Here is a 20,160-nt window from a genome sequence, read left to right as displayed (position 1 = left end):
TCAGTGCATGTGGCCATTTCATGTCTCTTTCATTTAGTTGATATTTTCACCGACCAATCAGGTAACAGTAAAGTATGCGCTATCAACAGAAGCTTGCAACCTGAAGAAAAAGGGGTCTCCTTTAACACTATTTTTCTCTTCAGATTTTATACTAGTGATGGGACGATTCCAATATTTTTCCCAATTTCGCATAAAATTCTCGATTCTGATACAATTTCCAATTCAGATTCTTTATAAATCTTTAAAAGTTATAAACATGGTAAACTGTTGTAGACCCGTGCCAGGGGTCACAAGTGAAAGAAACCACAAGTAGTGTAAAGTGTATAACTATAATATGTATTTATCATAAAGAATACAGGAGCCACTAAAGTGGTATGAGAGGAACGTGTTCGTAGCATGCAGTTAAACATGGTAGAGATGCCTCCGTTTAGTTTCTGAAACCAGTGGTATTCATAGGATTGGGTGATTCCACTTATTTCTCAAATAGGGGTAATTTGTACCCGACAACATAAATGTGCACCTATTTTCTCAAAAAGAGGATAATCTATAGATTTTCATTTTTACTCATTGTTTAAAATCAATATTTATTGTCTTATTATTACTATCAGCAGTAGAAGGCTTTGTTTTGAAACACAATCAAATAAAAAAAGATGATTAAAGGAATAGTTTTTATTTTTCTGATTTGTATACCAATTCTGATACCCTAAAAAGTTCCGACTTTTTCTGATTCCCGATTCCGATTTCGATTTATCCTCTCAACACAAGGTCATACTCAGCTTCATGTCAGATTTAGTAGTGATTAACGATGATGATGATGATGATGATAACAGTCACAATACCTGTGTAGTGATTATTCATGAAATCCAATATTAGCATTTATCTGGGGATGATTACGCAACATCATCATCAGAATCACTCCGGTCAAGCAGCAATGCACAATGCTCAGTGCCTGCATACGTCTGGCAATGGCAGCACAGTATCAGATCCAGCCAGCTGTCTCGGGTTAATATGGCCTGGTTTACGAACACCAACGACAACAATACAGCATGAAATCAATGCTGCGCAATAGGGCTACATTCTATATTTGCTACATTCCAGACTTTTTGTACGAAACATTATAACCATACAATGCAACAAGTAGACAATGGTTCATAATGGCTGACGACCTTGTAATTGTAAAGAAATCGACACAACCAAGAGAGAATATAGCGAAAACACCAGAAAATGCATTGAAGTGCAGAAATAAGGAAATAATGACTTCTGGAAAATCTCTTACAGTGTAGTAAATAATAGGCAATCAACAATCTCCCCACTATTCAACAGTCTTGATGTTGGTTGCACGGCAACCACCGAGAAGGGTAATCTGCTTGCCTTTGAACTCAGCAAACCGCTTCCTCCCAGATTTTCTTCTGCAGGCAGAAACCACAGAAGATGATCTGAAAATTACCCCTTCTCAAGTACACTCTATCATAAAAACCTAGACACCTCAAAAGAGCATGGACCTGATCTCATTCGTGCTGTACTATTAAAAAATGCTTCACTGAGGTTGCTTCTGTTGTTCCAAATTTTTCAACAAATGCCTTAACGAATCTTGTTTTCCTGACTGCTGGGAAATTGCTTCTGTGGTACCAGTTTACAAGAATTCTGGTGAAACAACTGACCCATTAAATTATCGTCCCATTAACCGTCTCTCACTTTTCGCAAAAATATTTGAGTTCATAATTAATCAAGCTCTAGTCCACCACCTCTGTCCAACCTACAGTATGGGTTTAGGCAAGCCTGTTCTACTGAAGATATCCTAATCTCTGAGGTCCTGGATATGACCTTAAACTATATCCAGTGGTGAGGCCCCAGCTTGTGGGCTTTGGGGAGTGTGGAGCCACCCTTTAATTACCATTGCTCTAGGTCCACTCTGACCAGGAGTGGTAGTACCTGTTAGGGTTCCAACTATGGGTTAAATAGAAACTGACTTGAAAACAACAAATATATTCTATTAAAAAAATTTTTTTCAAAATCTTTGGATTCGGCATTAAATAACCCAAACAGGGTTGATATGCTGTAAAACAAAAACAACCAAACAACCTAATCTTTGAATGTATATACCATAAAAAGCAGGGAAGGCTAGGGCAATAGCCCTAGACATATTTAATGCCTTTGACAGGGTATGGCAGGATAGTCTTCTCATGAAAATCAATTGTATTAGTGGACAAATATTTAACATAATTAAATGCTTCTTAAATAAGAGAGAAATCCAGATTGTCCTCAACGGTCGCATAGCAAAACAATATGATATAAATGCAGGTGAACCTCAGGGGTCAATCCTTGAGCCTTTATTATTCCTGATATTCATAAATGACATCCTGATAAAATTGTCTCTGAGATGGGTATATTTGCTGATGATACCATGTTCTATAACAGACATGAGGGAAAAATGAATGAACATTTATCCAAGGCAATGGCAGAAACACAAGAGAAGATCTCTAATCTGTAGTGGAATGGGGACAAAAATGAATGGTCGCATTCGATGCTGCCAAGACTAGGCTTCTTTCCTTTAATAACTACAAGAAACCTTCTCAATCACTAATAGTCATGTCATTACCTGAAAGTACTTCGTTCAACTCCTCTGCTGGATATATTTCTCTCTTTTCTTGATTCCCTGACAGATCACTGGTATCCAGGCCTCTTCTCCACATCTAATAAATGATATCCTGCATCTGCAAAGAGTTCAAAGGCTAGCAACTGCAATGTTGCATAGTCTATCAGATCTGCCATATAAAAGCCAATTCAAAAAGCGTAACTTTTTTCTCGCTTGAACACTGGTGATCAGATTTGGTATCTACAATCTCCACAATAGGCATTACGATATACTTTAGGTTCTATTATTCATTCCTGCACCAGAAGGAGTTCTATGCAGACTCTGCAGGGAACTGTTTCCTGCTGATTCCGGTTGTACTAAAGGGGAACTACTTTCTCAATCAGTATTCCTGAACCAAGTGAAGTAATAAATGCACCAACAATGCAACAATTCAAGGAAAGCTTGAACAGGTACTACTGTGTCCTCTTCTTTTGTAAATTTCTGCCATCTTTTCGAATTGTATCATAACTATGATGATGATTATGGCGATGATTGATGTAAAGAAACCAAAGCTCAAACTATGATAGCAGGGATGAGACAATCAACTTGTGTGTGTAAAGAACTTTAAGCATTCACCATTATGAGTGTATATAATAATAAATAAAAACTGTTTTTCATTTGAATATGGCTTTCATAAAAATTCATGTACAGTTGAGAGAAAGAAATATTTGGTTGGTGCAAAAACAATATCGTTTTCACACATATGTTACTTTTAAATATGATTTCGTAATTAATTCCTTGATATATATATATATATATATATATATATATATATATATATATATATATATATATATATCATTTTTTCGTTCTATCGAATCATTTTATTCGTTACCGTTCTCAATCTCTTCATTCATTTTTTGCAGGCTTTTCGGACGAATAGACAAAATTCAAATCTGCAAGATTTTCTTGTTTCTGTTCTTATTAGGCCGAAAAGCTGCTGAGACAGCTCTTGATATCAATGATACGTTTGGCCCAGGAACCACTAACGAACGTGTAGCACACTGGTGGTTCAAGAAATTTCGCAATGGTGATGAGAGCCTCAAAGATGAAGATGGTTGCAGTCGACTGACTGTGGTTGATAACATTTGAAAGCCTTAATTGAAGCCGATCCTGGCAAAACAACACAAGAAGTTGCTGTTGAACTAGACGTCAATCACTCAACAGTCATTCGCCCATTTAAAACAAATAGGGAAGTTTAAAAATTGGAATAAATCGGTACCGCATGAATTGAACGATAATAAAAAAAATTGTCTTCTTCGCTCCTTCAGCACCAATTATCACTTTTTCAAGCATCTAGACAACTTCTTGCACGAAAAATGCTTCAAAATCCGAAATGATGCCAACTCAGCCTTCAATAACTTCATCGTTTCCAGAACTCCGGATTTCTATGCTAATGGGATAAATAAACTTGTTTCTCATTAGCAAAAATGTGCCAATTCTAATGGCTCTTATTTCGATTAATAAAGTTTATTATGAAAGGAGTTATGATCTTTTGCATTTGAACGTCAAGAAACGACATTATTTTTGCACCAACCTAATAATACCTTAAACAACAATAATAAAAAAAACAACCTGTTTTTCACTTGAATATGGCTTTCATAAACATTTGACTGGTTTTTACGTATATTAGATATCCAATCTTCACACTGAATACAAGTTGCGTGCTCACATTCCCCTTCAGAATTGTAAGTCCAAGCCAACTGACATAACTACCCTCATCCTCATCTTTTCTTCCTGGCCTGATACCAATTAGAATACTGTATCATATTGAATGGTGCTGATAATGATTGAAGAAACCTTTAGGCCAAAATATAGAGAGTCTATATCAGATTTCGAAATCGAAGGATATATCAGGTTCACAGTTCAGATCAACTTAATAAATGTATTTGCTGTTTTTATTTTTAACAGACTTACTGCGGGCTTATGTTGATATGATTACAAACAGAGGAAAGGCATTCTCCACATCTGTCTCATTGCCAGATGTCTTTAGAGAAGAGATTGGGTCAGAGAGCAATTGTCTGAACCACTCTCTATGGCCGTCTTTACTTTCACCCAGCCAGTAATTACTATGAACTTGGCTGGAATTGATACCATTTAAGTCATTGATGGAAAATGAAACTGTAACATTTTCAAGAAAAATATTGATTTTAAATTTGTTCCACTAACTGCGTATGAAGGAATTAGAGATCGAATCTATCATTTTCTAAGTCTTAGACAATCTTGTATTGCCTTGCAGTAATACTAAGAATGCCTGTGTAATATGCCTGATTGCATCTATGTACATAAAAGGCAAAATGGCCGCATGCGTTTTTGTATGATCACCAAAGACTTTTTTTGCGGGGGTTCTCAATGAGGTTACATTTATTTAGAACTCTCCTTATACTTCCTAGATTATAATATCCCCGATTTGAAAATGGACGTCTTCTCTACATTTATTTTTAAAAATTCCCTCTATTCCGTCCTTTTGCATGTTTGTTCATCTTTTTCATATAAATAAAGCAAAATTAATCAGAGCAAAGTAGGCCGCCTGGCTTTCTTGCCAGGAACGTCCAGAAAGCAATTGGCTTTGACAAATGTGGGGGAAACCCTTCATATAAGACAATTGCTGTTCATTTGGACAGTGCCAGCGCTCCCCCTTTTTTGTGGGCAGCTGGTTTTCCCCAACATCGTGGGGAAAAAAAATAATTAAAACGGCAGAAAGTGGGAGCTTAACTGGCTTGCAGCCAGACATTCATTTATGTGCCTGCGTGAACTCATTCACTTAACTATCTATTTCTACAAGTTAACTTTTTAATTAGTTAATTTGAATGCTTTTTACTTCCTTTCATATCATATCGTAGCGGTAAGTTGTCAGGTTTTTTTTTTTCATTTTCTTTTCAAGCCTGCCTACTAACACTTTTTTTTTCATACACTTATGAACACCCAGGCAACGTCGGGCACCCTCGCTACTTTATTATATAAAGGGCAAAATTGGCACGAGCGTTTGTGTATGTCCATGAAAGGGTTTTTACATCGAGCTTTTACATCGCAAGAAGTTTTTGTATTCTTACCAGATCGTAATATCTCACATTCTTACCGTGTCGTCATCTCCTGTGTTTGTTTGTCTTTTTCATATAAATAAAGCCAAACTATTGAAACGCAACCACCTGGCTTCGGGCCAGGGAGTATCTGTTCTGTAATTGGTACTTGGTTAATATAGGGGAAACTCTTCATACTCAGACAATTACTATTTATTTGGTTACTGCCAGAGTGTCCCCTTTTGGGGGGAGCTGGTTTTTTCTCCACATTAAAAACGACCTTGCGTCTAATTTGCTTTCATGGCAGGTTTAAAAGCAACACCATTTCTGCAAGTGATCTTTTGTTATTGAATTGATTGACTAGATTAAATTTGAACGCTTTAGACTTCTGGTCGCGTCATAGAGTAGCGGTAAGATGTCACATTTTCTTTAACTTTCTCTACCACCTTCGTGTCACGGGTTCGAGTCTGCCTGCCTACTACCACTTTTTTTTTTAAAAACCTCCAAACACCAAGGCAACGCCGAGCACCCAGGCTAGTCTAAAAAAAAATGACCCACTTTTATAAGGTTTTGTGTTATTAAACATCGTAAGGTATACATGTACTCAATTTCCAAAAATATAATCAGGTGTCAAATAGAAACTCTGGTTAAGATCAGAAGAAATTTTCTACTTATTATTTCCAGCTAGTTAATTTGGTATATATAAGTATGTGTGTAGAGTAAGTTTATAAAATATATATGGCAGTAAAGCTACACAGAATTTTCCACGCTTCATCTTCGGGGAAAATTCGCCAACTTTTATAATAATCATATTTATACATAAAAATATATATTTCTAAAACAACAAACACTTCTCAGTAGAGATAGAAAGACTGAAAAATAGATAGCTACATAAATAAGGTAAACATTCTAATGTACGGATTCTTTATATATATATATATATATATATATATATATATATATATATATATATAATTCTATATGACTTGGGTGCATTAGCTTGAATCGAAAGTGAAATAAAAACTTATGACATATATATATATATATATATATATATATATATATATATATATATATATATATATATATTAGTTCTTTCAACCATAATCGAAATCGAAACCAAAACTTATGAGGAATTCTTGGTAAAATTATTTATGACAAGAAATCTAAGTACATAACAATTAAACACCCGGATGTAAGCGTGATGCAAAAAATAACACACACGTTATCGTATTAATATAGACATAATACTTACCTGACTATTATTACAGTAAGAAAGTAATTATTTACCTTGGCTAATATATATATATATATATATATATATATATATATATATATATTCTAGCCCCTTTAAGAACTTGGTTCTTATTATTGAACACTCTCGATCACTTAAAGCTCACATGTGCAGATTATGATCTGAAATTAGAAGATCACTCTCGCCCCTTAGACATTTATGTAAATATTAATATATTAATTTCAATTGCTTCATGGCCAGGTTCGAATCTCTCGACCGGTTGTAATCCTAACTCTCTGCACTGATGATTCTCAAACAGATGAAACACTAATGTCTGTAGGTATTAAAAATAATTATATTAATAATAATAATAATTATATATATATATATTTATATATATATATATATATATATATATATATATAAATATTATTATTATTATTAATATAATCTCGTTTTATGAACTGAGAAATATTTATTCTTGGTATAAAAATTCAATTCTATATTGAAAATTGCCTTCGTACTAATTAGTGATTATAAAATTTGGTTTGGAGTTATGTACAGGTACGAACATTACAGCGTATGAATATTCCACTGTTAAAATTGATCTATAAATGTATAATTTTATAAATACATTGTAGACACTATTAACAATTTGAAATAGAAAATAAATAATTTGGTGCTAGTGCACATACTGATCCGCGCTATTTTTTAAAATCGTATTTCCAAGTTTAATGAAAGTTTTATGATATGTTTTTTTTTATTCAATTGTAAGGTTAAAGTATAGAATAGGTACGAAACACCCTCCCCTCCCCATGTTAAGAATGGCTTTTTAAATAATAACGTATTATTTCAGCACGGATCAATAAGTGCACTAGTACCAATAATTTAATTGAAAACAGAAATCCACACTTAATGACCTTTTCAGTACTTATCTCTCGTATTAAGAGTAGTTGCATGTTTGTGTGTGTATGGTTTTTCTTTTTTTATTACATTTTCACCCCAAACAAGGCACATTACCAATTTGATGTAGGGGGCTACTATCAGGGACATAAGATACAGGGGTAGTATGTAGGGAGTTGGGCAGCAAGATGTTGGTTCACGTTACACTTGAACTTCTGCATGTCAGTACAGTTCCAAAGTCTAGCAGTTCTTGGAAAGAAACTACTGGAGTAGAAGGCTCTCTTACATCTAGGGATCTCTACTGTGAAGGGTGGGATTTAGCTGCTTGTCGGGTTTGTCTGGAGTATTTACGTCGAGGGTGTACAAGTGCTTGCAGTTCTTCAGAGCATTCACCGTTAAAGTACTTGTAGAACAGACAGAGGGATGCTACATTTCCTCGATGGGACAATGGCTGATATTTAGATGACAGTTCCGGACCTATCAGGTTGGCGAATCTCTTTTGTCCCTTGTCTAGGAGCGAGAGACTAGTACCAGATGCACCAGCCCAAATGTGACAACAATATTCCATACATGGGGAAATGGTGGCCTTATAGAGGTACAGGATACTTTCGGGCATTAGTAGCTTTCTAGCACGGTAGAGAGGAACTATCTTCTTCGCAGCGATCCTAGCAATGCTCTCAATGAAGTTGTTCCAACTCATGTTTACTGTAACATGTAAAAGTAAAAAACTACATAAGACACGGCCAAAATACTGATATCTCCTTTATCAGTATTATCCCGTTCAGAATATTGGCCCTTTTAATTGCAATATTCATTAATAAAGAATATCTCGAGAGGGAGCAATATTTAAAACACTTTTTTTTGCTATCGTCTTTTCTGTGAAATTGCCTTTGTAAAAGAGAGAAAAAGGGAAGTGATAGAGGATAAAGAAGCAGGAAAGAGAGAAAGGAGAAAAGAGAAGGCAGAAGGGGAAAGCTATAGTCCAAACAATTTCCCAACGGTCACTTTTACTTTCGGCCAACCAGTAATTACAATGCACTTTGCTAGGATTGATAGCATTTAAGTCATTGGTATGAAATGGAATTGTGATATTTTCAAGGAAAATATTGATTTTAAATTTGTTCACCTAACTGCATACGATGGAATTATAGATAGAATCTATCATTTTCTGAGTCTTAGAACGTCTTGTCTTGTAGTAATACTAATAATGCCAGTGTATTATGTATAATTATACTTCAAATACCATTACCCGCTTTTAAAAGCTTCTGTGAATTCTCACATCACAATGCATACACTGATTTCAAAATGATATTACGACTTCAAAGAGAAATTATGAATTAGAATGGAATTAATTTTCTAGTTATTATTTTCTACTAATTAGATTGTAATTTTAAATCTATAATATAAAGGACAAGTATATTTGTGTACGTTTGTATGTCGGGCTAAAAGTAAAAAAAAAAAAAAACAGCAAAACAAATAGTCACAAAGTATTTGTTTGATCACTCGATCAATTACTGATGATTGATATCGAAGATTTTTTTTTTAATTCATATTTTTACCTTAAACTCGTGCAGATTTTGTTGGAGATGGTGGTCAATTTTCCAGCTACATTATGTACTAACTAAATGAAAGTAACTGTTTTTTAGCAAAGAGTTAATTTTCTTATACCAACTCATTCCTCGAGAAATCTATGAAAATGAGTTGTCTGTGTGTATGTCCCAGGAGAGGAATTAACTAGGTGGAGAAAAAAAGGGGAAACCAAAGAGAAATATAGAGAGACAGATAAAGGATTTGAAGTTTTAATAGAAATATGTTACATTTTTGTTCCGGGTCATGCTGGGTAGCCCTGCTAGTGTTATGCAAAGAGCAGTTGTCTGTTTGTGTGTGTGTCTACTTATCCAGATTTTTAATCGAAACTTTGTATTAGAACAGAACAAATTTCCTACTTAGAATTAGTCTGTTACTTTGAATATTAATGCCAATAACTTCACTCCAAAGAACTGTTGGCTTGTAGAACTCTTCCAGATGACTGTTTTCTTCCTACTATAACTTGCTTTTTTCAAGACGACAATTAATAGCCAATTTGACACTCATCTTCCCTTCTTGTCAACTATTAATATCAAGTAGCAATGTTAGAGAATGGATCGAGAGAGAGAGAGAGAGAGAGAGAGGTGTAAAAAATTCTATTAAGACACGTTGACCGGAAGTCAGGATCAGCTGATCAGACTGCGTGTGAGTCATGTGATCAGGTTAGCTGAATCGTGGAGATTTGGTTTGGACGTAGAAGGCGACGGACGGCTTTAGACATATCCACCCCTTTACTTGGGGGGGGGGCGCTGACGTATGTAGAAACGAGACCAAGAGTACCATGCAGGCCAGAGAATCACTTTCCATCTTCTGTGAGACATCTGGAAAGTGAAATAAAGACTATAAAACAAATTCATCATGTTGGAGTGAATGAACCTTCGTCCAAAACAGGTACCATCTCTCCTCCAAGACACGAGATGTTTCCAGATGGAGCAACATCCAAGACGCAGAAGATATGTTGAAACACACACACAACGGCATATGAACATATCATTTAATATAAAGAACAGTTAGACAGTCACACGACATTACCTCTGACTAGACGATCGCACACGATCCCCTTTATGATATAACATAACAGCTACACGCCTTATCTGGAGTGATTTCCATAAAAAATTGCACTTTTCGCATTTTTTATTCTCACACTATCGTATGTAATACTGACTGAAAGCCAAATTAGAAATATCTTCATTTTTAAAAGTCAAAGCCTTGCTGACTTTGAACTTTCTGTCATTAAAACAGTACAAATTCAACGAATATAAAGTTTACAAATAACCTTATAACGATCATAATTTTGTATATATATATATATATATATATAAATATATATGTGTGTGTGTGTGTTATTTATTTGTTTTTGCTGTGCAATAATTTTTGAACGAATTTAATTATTTATACGAAACTGCATTTTTACCTAAATGCAAATTAGGAATAGTTTTCCCTTCACCCAATTCGGAACCCCCAAATGGGGAGGGGCATATTTATTGTTTTTAAAATATATATATATATATATATATATATATATATAAAAAGGAACTTTGTGTGTCTGAAGTTATTCTCTATGAACTCGAAAACAGCTTCACCGATTTAAAAAAAAATTCACACAAATGTACCTTATGTATCTGGGAGTGTTCTTAGATAAGATTTGTACCAGAATGTCTTCAAAAACTATCGATAATCGATAACCTAAATAATCTAATGAAAGAAGGAACACGATTTGGACAAAATTAACATCTTACACAGCTTAATATTACAAGTGCGTTTGAGAAATTTTGTTACTACATAAGTCGACAGGACCAGCATGTAAAATCAATAGTAAGTTCTTTGATATGACAGGGACGCGTTCGAAATATTTCTATTTAGAGCACGATTGAAGCATGATACTTGACTTTTGTATTTTAAACTTTAATTCAAACCATTATATATAAAAAAAATAAGTTTATGAAATTAGCAATATATTCTCTACAGTGCAATGTTTACTACAATGTATTGTGGAATAAGTCACTGCGGGGAGGAATGTAAAGCTTCCCCCCATTGCACCGCGTTTATTCCCCAACTAAAGCAGGCAATGATTCGATTTGATTGATAAATTGAGCGATTTTACTTATTTAGATGACAATAAATTATGAAAGTGTGAAATAGTCATTGATCATTATTCAATCCCGGGCAATGGCATATCTCTCTGCTAGTTTGTATATATATATATATGTGTGCGTGTGTGTGTGTGTGTGTTTTACAGAAGATCAGTACCACATCAGTACCATAGGCATCAAATCCAAACAAAGATGACCAATATTTGGTTGTCTATTTCAGACTTTCTAAAACCTCTATTTATATCTGTCCTTGCAGAAATTGTGAAGAGTGTCTGACAGACGCAACGGAATGGGAAAGATGTTGTAGGGAAGAAACAAAAGCATCACCTACTAGGTTTCCAAGCTGGTTTTGAATTTTGTTAAGGCAGGATAGAGTGGTGTGAGCAGTTCCCACCTAGATATGACAAAAGTCGTCCATTTTAGGACGTATCTGGCTCTTATATAGGAGTTAGAAAAATTAAAAGAAAGAAAGTTCGTGTAAAAGTTTCCTAGTGATAGCAGTATAATAAGTATTTTGTAAAATAGAAATTAATTTTGTTTGATCTTAAGCGCCATGGAAACGATTCATCAATTTCATAACATATTATAACATATAGTAAGCAGATTCGGGGAAGGGATACAAAGATATTTCGTCTGAAATAATAGCTTCATAATTTTAATTTAAGATGTAAATCAATGTTTGATATGTACAGCACTAGGCATAATTGTCTTTTGTGATAATTATTTCACTATATACGAAAACGAAAAGTAACAAATATTATTTCATGCCTAAAATTATATAAACTATATTTTTAACATTAAACTTAAGTATCAATACTTCTTTTAGAATGGTTATTTTATTTTCTGTAACGTTGGTCCATGTTGTTAAGAACAAAAAAATGTAATCCGATTTTATTCTTTTTCAAATACAATTATTCCTCTCCAAAATGTTCCTTGAAACCAATATCAATTACAGACGAAAGTCATTTTTTCTGTCTACATGCTGTCATTATAGGAAAGTAATATCAAAGTATATTTACATGTTGAGAAGTTTGTGATCTTGGTGATACCATTTGAACTAGTGTAAGCTACAGTTGTTTTAATTCCATTAAATTCTATCTTAAAATAGCTTATTCATGTTTCTAATTGTAAGTGTAATTACTAATCAACAGAGTGTTACTAGTGTCGACCAAGGGAAGAATTTATCAAACATACATATGAAGTGTGATGATATATGTGACACCTGACCAGTCAGGGTTGAGAAAATGCGTTTTGTAGAGAACTGAAATGAAAATGGTACAATGGACAGGCTTAGATTGGAGGAGCTGAGGGGAAAATTAAATCTGGACAGTATAGGGAGATCTATGCAGAACAGGAAACTTTGTTGGTTTGGCCATATTAAAAGAAATGATGGGTTAGTATGGTTTATCTTCTTTATTTTTCTGCCTGGCGATAGATCTATCAAGCAAGTTACTAAACAAAAACTGGAGTGCCTGCAATCTGAGCTAAGGCAACCAACAATACCCAAACAAAAGAGTCAATCACCTGCTCTTTATCGATGACCTCAAGCTGTATGCCCACTCAGTACATAAATTCTCCAGTGATGTTGGAATGAAGTTTGGTTTGGATAAATGTGTCAAATGCTCCATCAAAGTTGGGAAGAAGGTTCAAACGGAAAACACACAGCTTGATGAAGATACCGACATCAAGGACCTAGAAGAGTAAGAAAAATACAAATATTTCAGCATAAACGAGACTGGTTCAATTCAGCATGCAAAAATGAGAGAAAAATGGCAGAGAATATATACGTTGTGTAACGAAAGTTTGTAAAACAAAACTTCCAAACAAAAACAATGTCATTGCCATTTACCAACTAACCATAACTGTGATCACATACAGCTTTGGCATTGTCGACTGGCCACAAAAGGACATAAACAGACTGGACATTAAAATGCGGAAAATGCTGACACTGTACAGAATAATATACCGAAACCAGTGTCTGCCTAGGCTGTATCTGCCCCGAGAAGCAGGAAGCATAATATCTCAGAGATTGACCATCAACATCGTACAACTCTCATGAGCACCGGACAATACAAAGTAGAACAATAAAAGTGTCACCATAAAGAAGACACTACAGCTTTATTTAAAAACTTTTATTGAAAAACTAAATTCAGGTAACTTGATTATGTAGTAGAGGTGACATCTATTAAATGTACCAACCTTCAGCTTTGAACGCCATCTCAATACAGTTCCGGAACTGGGAGCATGCTTTTTCCATAAGCGCCGGCAGAAGCTTGACAAATACTTGGGGGATGGCGGCGATCAAGCTGGCTTTAGTATTGTGAGAGGTCTTGTTGGTAATGTTCTCGACATATGATCAAATGAAGTAGTCCAGTGGGTTCAGGTCGAGGTAACAGGTGGGGCAATTAGAGAAGGGTACAATGTCATAGCACTATTTCTGAAACCAAGCCTGGGTCTCTTTGAACTTGTGGGCTAGCGCCGAGACCTACTACCACACCCAGAGTCTTCCAGCAGTCACCTGATTGCATCAGAGGATAACCATACTTTTCAGCTCATCCAGGTACACTTAGGTGTTGACTTTTAAGCCGACTTCGAAGAAAGATATGAGATGCCATAATGTGGCCTTCACTTGAAACTACACCAAAGACCATAACCATGACTGGAAACTTTGTTTTCATTACCCTGGGAACGTCCCTGTTTGTGGGAATTCACCGATGCATTTTGAGGGTGTTGGCAATGGTCCCGTTGTCATAACTTGGATTGGTAGAAAGCATGTGTTTTACAGTGGTGCCTCTTCGATCTCGCTCATTGAACATTGTGTCACTTTCAGACATGATAGAAGGCTCCCATCGCTCCTGGGATTTATACATAATTGAGCAACTAGTAGATGGTCTGCAAAAAAAAACTAAAAAATAAAACAGGTTTTCATCAAACGGAAATGGAACCAGGTCGTTTTTTCTATGGTGACAATTTTATCGTTATGCCCTATATTATAAAATATATTTTAAATGTATGAAAAAGTACACATTAATTTTAAGCATGTACTATTTTGTATATGTAATGTAGTTAGTCTCAGTCTTTTCTATAAATAATATTATGGCAAATGTTCTTGATCGATTCTTTGCTTCCTTTGTTCCAGCTCATTAAACAACTTGGTCTTATGGTCTTCATCTCTTTTGATACCTCATTATAATCTAGTTTTCTCTTCTAGGAGCCTTTTTCCCCAATAACTACAAGCTTGTGATTTTTTTTTCTCCCAATAATTTTCCTACTACCTATAATCTTGGTCTTTTCAAGATTAAGATCAAATAATCATCTCTTCTTTTTGTGATAATGCTTGTGAAGAAAAGTAGTAATGATTGCTCGAGAAGAGAAGGATCGGCGTACACTTACCTTGAATACTAACCAAGAATTGTTGTTGTTATTCACCCCTTTAAAAATTTTTCTGTGCTCCGGATCACGTGATAGTTAATCATCTGATCCTTCCATTATTTAAGAGGGGAGATTCCCTTGCCTTTTTTTTTCTTTCTTCCACCACAAGATGATTCGGTTGCCGGTGATTGAACGTAAATCTATTTCTTTCGTCTGGCGAAGGTACAACAAGACAGTTACGTCGCGGAAGAGGGCAATTCTTTCGCAACCTAAGGTAAGTGCATTGCTCCCTTCTCGATCTGAGCGGTCATTGATTCTTTTCTGGAACTTATTTTTTCACATGCTCTTTCATTCATGTTACATCAAGTAGCTTCACGCATTGTCCTTACATCAAGTAGCTTCACGCATTGTCTGGACCGATTTCAATAAAATATAATATTTAAAAATTTATATCTGACAAATATGTAACTCTGTTTTGTACATTTTTTTTTTTTACATATGCTGTTATATATTTTTAGAAAATTTTATACTGTGTTTGCTGTTGAGTTAATTCCAAGTTTGGTAATTTTTATACGAAACATTTTATAAAGGGAGGTAACTTGGAGAGACTAGCTTTGCTGGAAGTCATCTTGTCTTAGTCACTTTTTGTTTTAGTCTTGATGGGGACAACACTGTTCATTGGAAGCCGAAAACTTGAGTACATGATTGTGGTGTTTTATCATAGAACGGAAGACAGACCAAAACCTAATTTCACAGCCAATAATAAACGTAAGAGCAAATAGTAAACGTAAGAGCAGGTAGCAGCAGTAAACGCAAGAACTGTTAGTAACGAAACGTTGAAGAAAAAAAACTCAGCCCTTTTAAAAAGGAAAAGGAACGTGGGCAAAATCACGTGCCATAGGAACTTTTACTTTAACGGAAATATAACAATCTTTCCCCCTCCCCCATTAGTAAGAGAGATTGCAGTGTAGATTTTTTTTTTTTTAAGTAGAAAGTTATCTTTGAACGTGGCGATGTGTTTTATTTATAAGTCCAGTCGCTGGACTGGTTTACAGATTCGGCTAGACCGGTGTGGAAGCAAATTTATATATCCACATCTAAAATGTGGTTATACATGTCATAGGTAGACATCTAGTTTGAAGAGTTAATTTGTGAACCTAATGAAGATTCTGTGTTTATAAACTGTTCTTGTAGTATTAAAAATGTGATGGAACTGTTCACCTTTAATAATAATCTATTTAGAAATTAGCCTGGAAGTGTGTACGGCTCGAAGACATTAAGCACCACTGATTTTGCCAGAGAAGCCTTTTACTCGACAGAGATTAAAAAAAAAAAAAATGAATGGAACCGACATCTGACTTTTGGATGTAGAATTTCTTCCCCTATCTATAGTGTGTGTGACTTGCTTGAAGTCACTCCTTCCGTTTCTATATAACATTTGATGAGAATGGACGAATCATCTAAAGACTGCACAGAAAAAAAAGCGTTGTAAGAAAAAGGGAAAATTGTCTTCTAACAAAAACAATCCACGTCTGAGAGAGTTTACAACATTTAAACTGGCTTGAATACAAATATGGGTAAATTTATACAAACACCGTGACAGCGAATTAACCCTAAACCCTAACCCTAACCCTAAACCCTAACCCTAACCCTAAACCCTAACCCTAACCCTAACGCTGTCATGGTGTTTGTATAATAATACCCAAATATGTAAGACGATAGTTCGTTGAGGAAATATAGTAAGTATCTGTTTATTTATATTTTGGCTGCTTATACATTTATGTTACCGTGCTACTTTTTTAATAGTATTTTTTAAGTTAATCAAGTTTAACGATATCTATTAAAAAAAAATTAAATTGTTTGCTAGAAGTACAGAATAGTTACAAAACATCCTCCCCTCCCCATGTTAAGAATAGCTTTCAAAATAATAACGTTATTATTTCAGCACGGTAGCATACGTGCCATATTTTGTGATGATATTTATACAGTTTAGCAAAGACATTAAAAAAAACGGGGATATAGAAAAGTCTTTGTGGATCTACGTGTTCGTTACGTAATGAGTTCTTATAAAAAAACGCTTCGATTAAGTAGTTTTGTTAAAAGAACATGACAATTAAGTACGTAATATTGTTTTTGCTTTAAACGATTCATTTAAAAATCGATCTGTCGACTATATCTTAACAAGCACCGAAGAAAAAACCCAAAGACAAAAGGAATACCTAAATTTATTCAAAACTAAAAAATAATGTCGTCAAAGTTTGCCATCTTAAAAAAAACGTCTTTGTAGTACTTGTACTGTGAGAAATAATTTTAAGCGTCGGCCTCTCTTGGCGTCTGGGGTGCCATCTTTTAATTCTTGGCCATGCGTGATTTACGTGTGAACGTGATTTCGCGTTATGTCCCCCCTCTTCTTCCTATTTAAAGCGGCTAAATACTGCATAGGGATTTTTTTTTGTACTCATGCACTTATTAATCCGTGTTGAAATAATAACGTTATTATTTAATTTCCTTTTTTTTAAATTACAGATTTCGCATGATTTTTATATGCAAGATTTTAATAATTTCCTTGCTTACAAGAATGTGAAACTTTCGACGTAACAATTTTTATATGATTTCGAACAATAATTAAAAACAAAAAATAATTTAAAAACAGGAACACAAAAAATAAATTTAGAAACTGATAAAAATTAATACAAACGTTCAGAATAGGAATGTACGGATGCACATCTGGGAAAAAGAACTCTTAAACCCCTACCCCCTTTTACTATTATGACTTCATTTTGAAACAGCGTTTCGATTGGCTGTAATTTTGGGTTTTCGTATAATCGTGTTTACAAACCTTTATCTGTTGCATTTTTGGCGAACGCTAGAATTACTTGGTTTTGGGGGGCTAATTAAGTTATTTTTGCACAAACAAGGTGTTTTTTTTTAAATTTAATTCAATATCTTAGGACTTTACTGATTATCTTTGAAATAGACCCAGAAAACTAATATTTATCTCTTAAAGGATTTTTACAATAAATTTATTTAACTTCAAAATTTAGCTGAATTGGTTAACTCGCCGTGAAAACATTTTTTATAACTTTTTTTTCACTGTACAAATATTTCTTTTCCTTTAGGAAATTAACTTTAGTCTCTAATCTTTCAAATACAATAAAAAGTAGTCGGAAACCTACAAAAAAAGTATAATAAATCGGCTTTCAAAACTAAGTCCCCCTATTTTTGCCCGCCATTTTTGCCCGCCATTTTTACCCGTACCTGCTGTTATTATTGAATATATTTGGAGTTTGAAGGTATGACTTTTGTAATGTGTGAATTTATTTTGCCTCTGCCGGGGAGTATATAGCTTGTGTGAATGAAATTTCTTACAATTGAGCATGTGCGCGCACACAGCAGACGATCTATGTAGTTAACTCCATGCAATTCCAAAAGCCGTTCTTAACATGGGGAGAGGGGTGTTTATTCCGAAAGCCATTCTAAACATAGGGAGGTTGGGGGGGCGAAAGAAATTACGTTGAATAAACGTTTGCATCTCGTAGACTTAACTACACACATCGCATGCTCAATATCCCATTTCATTGAAACAACAAAGATGGCGGCAATTCAAACTACTAGAAATTACAATGCATAATACAGGTGTTTATATCTTGATAACTATTTATCTGCACTAATTTTTCCTGTGATATTCTTGTTCAGCATAGTCGAAGACTTATAAAAGTTGCCGATTTATTAAAAAATGTAGAGGCGTCTTCAGTTGGCGTAACGGTGAACTTTGACCAAAACAATTTCACTTAATTTGATCAAGTAATTTTATTTATTCATTTTTATTTTTTTAGAGAGGGAAATCAAATTTTAATGAGTTCGATCGTATCCGGCCATTTTGCTTATTTCGCAGACGATGAAGGAGGATGCCTTTTAACGAAAAAAGGATTTACAAGGGATAAAATAAAAAAGGGATTAAAAAAGGACATGTTACATGATAAGGGCTGTCCCCTTTTCATGTAAGTATAAAAATAGAGAGATTAGTTAAAATGAAAATGAAATAGCAATAGACGAAATTCGAACCTCGTAATTTAGGTTTAGAAATAGATTACGTGTGAGAATTAAAAAGAAGGAGTGTAAAAAAAAACTTGTTTAGAATAGAGATAAAATATTTCAAGAAAAGAATGTGCACTGTCAAGTTTGTTATGAAATTTTAATTGAAAGAATGCAGCTATAAGATAATGTTTTTAACATATTGGAAAAATAGGTTACTGAGTATAGGTTAAAATTCCTTTTGTAGAAATAGGAAAAGTTTTGGACACGCATGTCCAGAACACGTGAAAAAAGGCACATGTTTTGACATGTGTATGACGTCACGGAAAATAGAAAGTTCGAGGGATAAAGAAAAACTTTAGAGTAAAAGAAAACAAAAACTGGGAGAAACTCAGAGAGTCTGAACGTCTAGAAGCGAGACGATCACTTTTAAACTTAATATGTGAAGCTTTGAATTCTTGATGATGAAAATCACGGCCGGTCGTGTGAAGAATAAACTCATGTGTTTTTGATAAAACGTCGTCTTGTGTTTGTGATTCCTACAAAAAGGTAAATTGAATTGATATTATATGTCTGTGTTATAAATCTCGTGGCATACACATCTCATGTCTGCACAATGTCCGAACAGTGAACACTATCTCCTCACTCAAAGAGCTTTCTTCTTCTTCCATAAACACAATTAAGGAATGAACAGTTTAATATATAACAATCTCTTATAACATGAACAATCTCCCTGAGTCTTTCAACATCCCTCTTAATAAAATTCTCTCAACGCAAACACTCTAATAAGATTCTTTCTAAGCATCTCTTCCTAAGACTTTCTCTTTTAATGAAACCCCTATATGTAACAGACAGAAATTCTGTAAAATAAGCGAAAAAAGACTAAAATATCTATATAGGTATTTTTTCTGTCTCTGTTAAAAACTAATCTCGTCAAATTTTGACGAACTTTAAGTGATGATGAATTATCTTCCTTGGCGTACCTCTCCTCCTTGTGCGCAAAATAAACAAGATGGCGGAATATGATTGATTTCATTAAAATTTTATTTTTCTCAGAAAAAAAAGCTACTTGATCAAATTAAGTGATTTTTTTTATTTATTTATTTTTATTTTTATTTTTTATTTATTTATTTTATTTTATTTTTTCTATTCATTTTTTTTTATTCATTTTTTTATTTTTATTCATTTATTTTATTTATATTTTTTTTTTTGGTGAACTTAATTCCATAACGGGTACGTACAATATAACTATTTTTTTCAATAGTTTCATGTTTGTTGAAA

Source organism: Euprymna scolopes, chromosome 9 (genome assembly GCF_053919585.1).
Source record: "Euprymna scolopes isolate OS-2025 chromosome 9, ASM5391958v1, whole genome shotgun sequence".
Taxonomy (NCBI): domain Eukaryota; kingdom Metazoa; phylum Mollusca; class Cephalopoda; order Sepiida; family Sepiolidae; genus Euprymna; species Euprymna scolopes.
Note: the sequence above shows the minus strand (reverse complement) of the source record.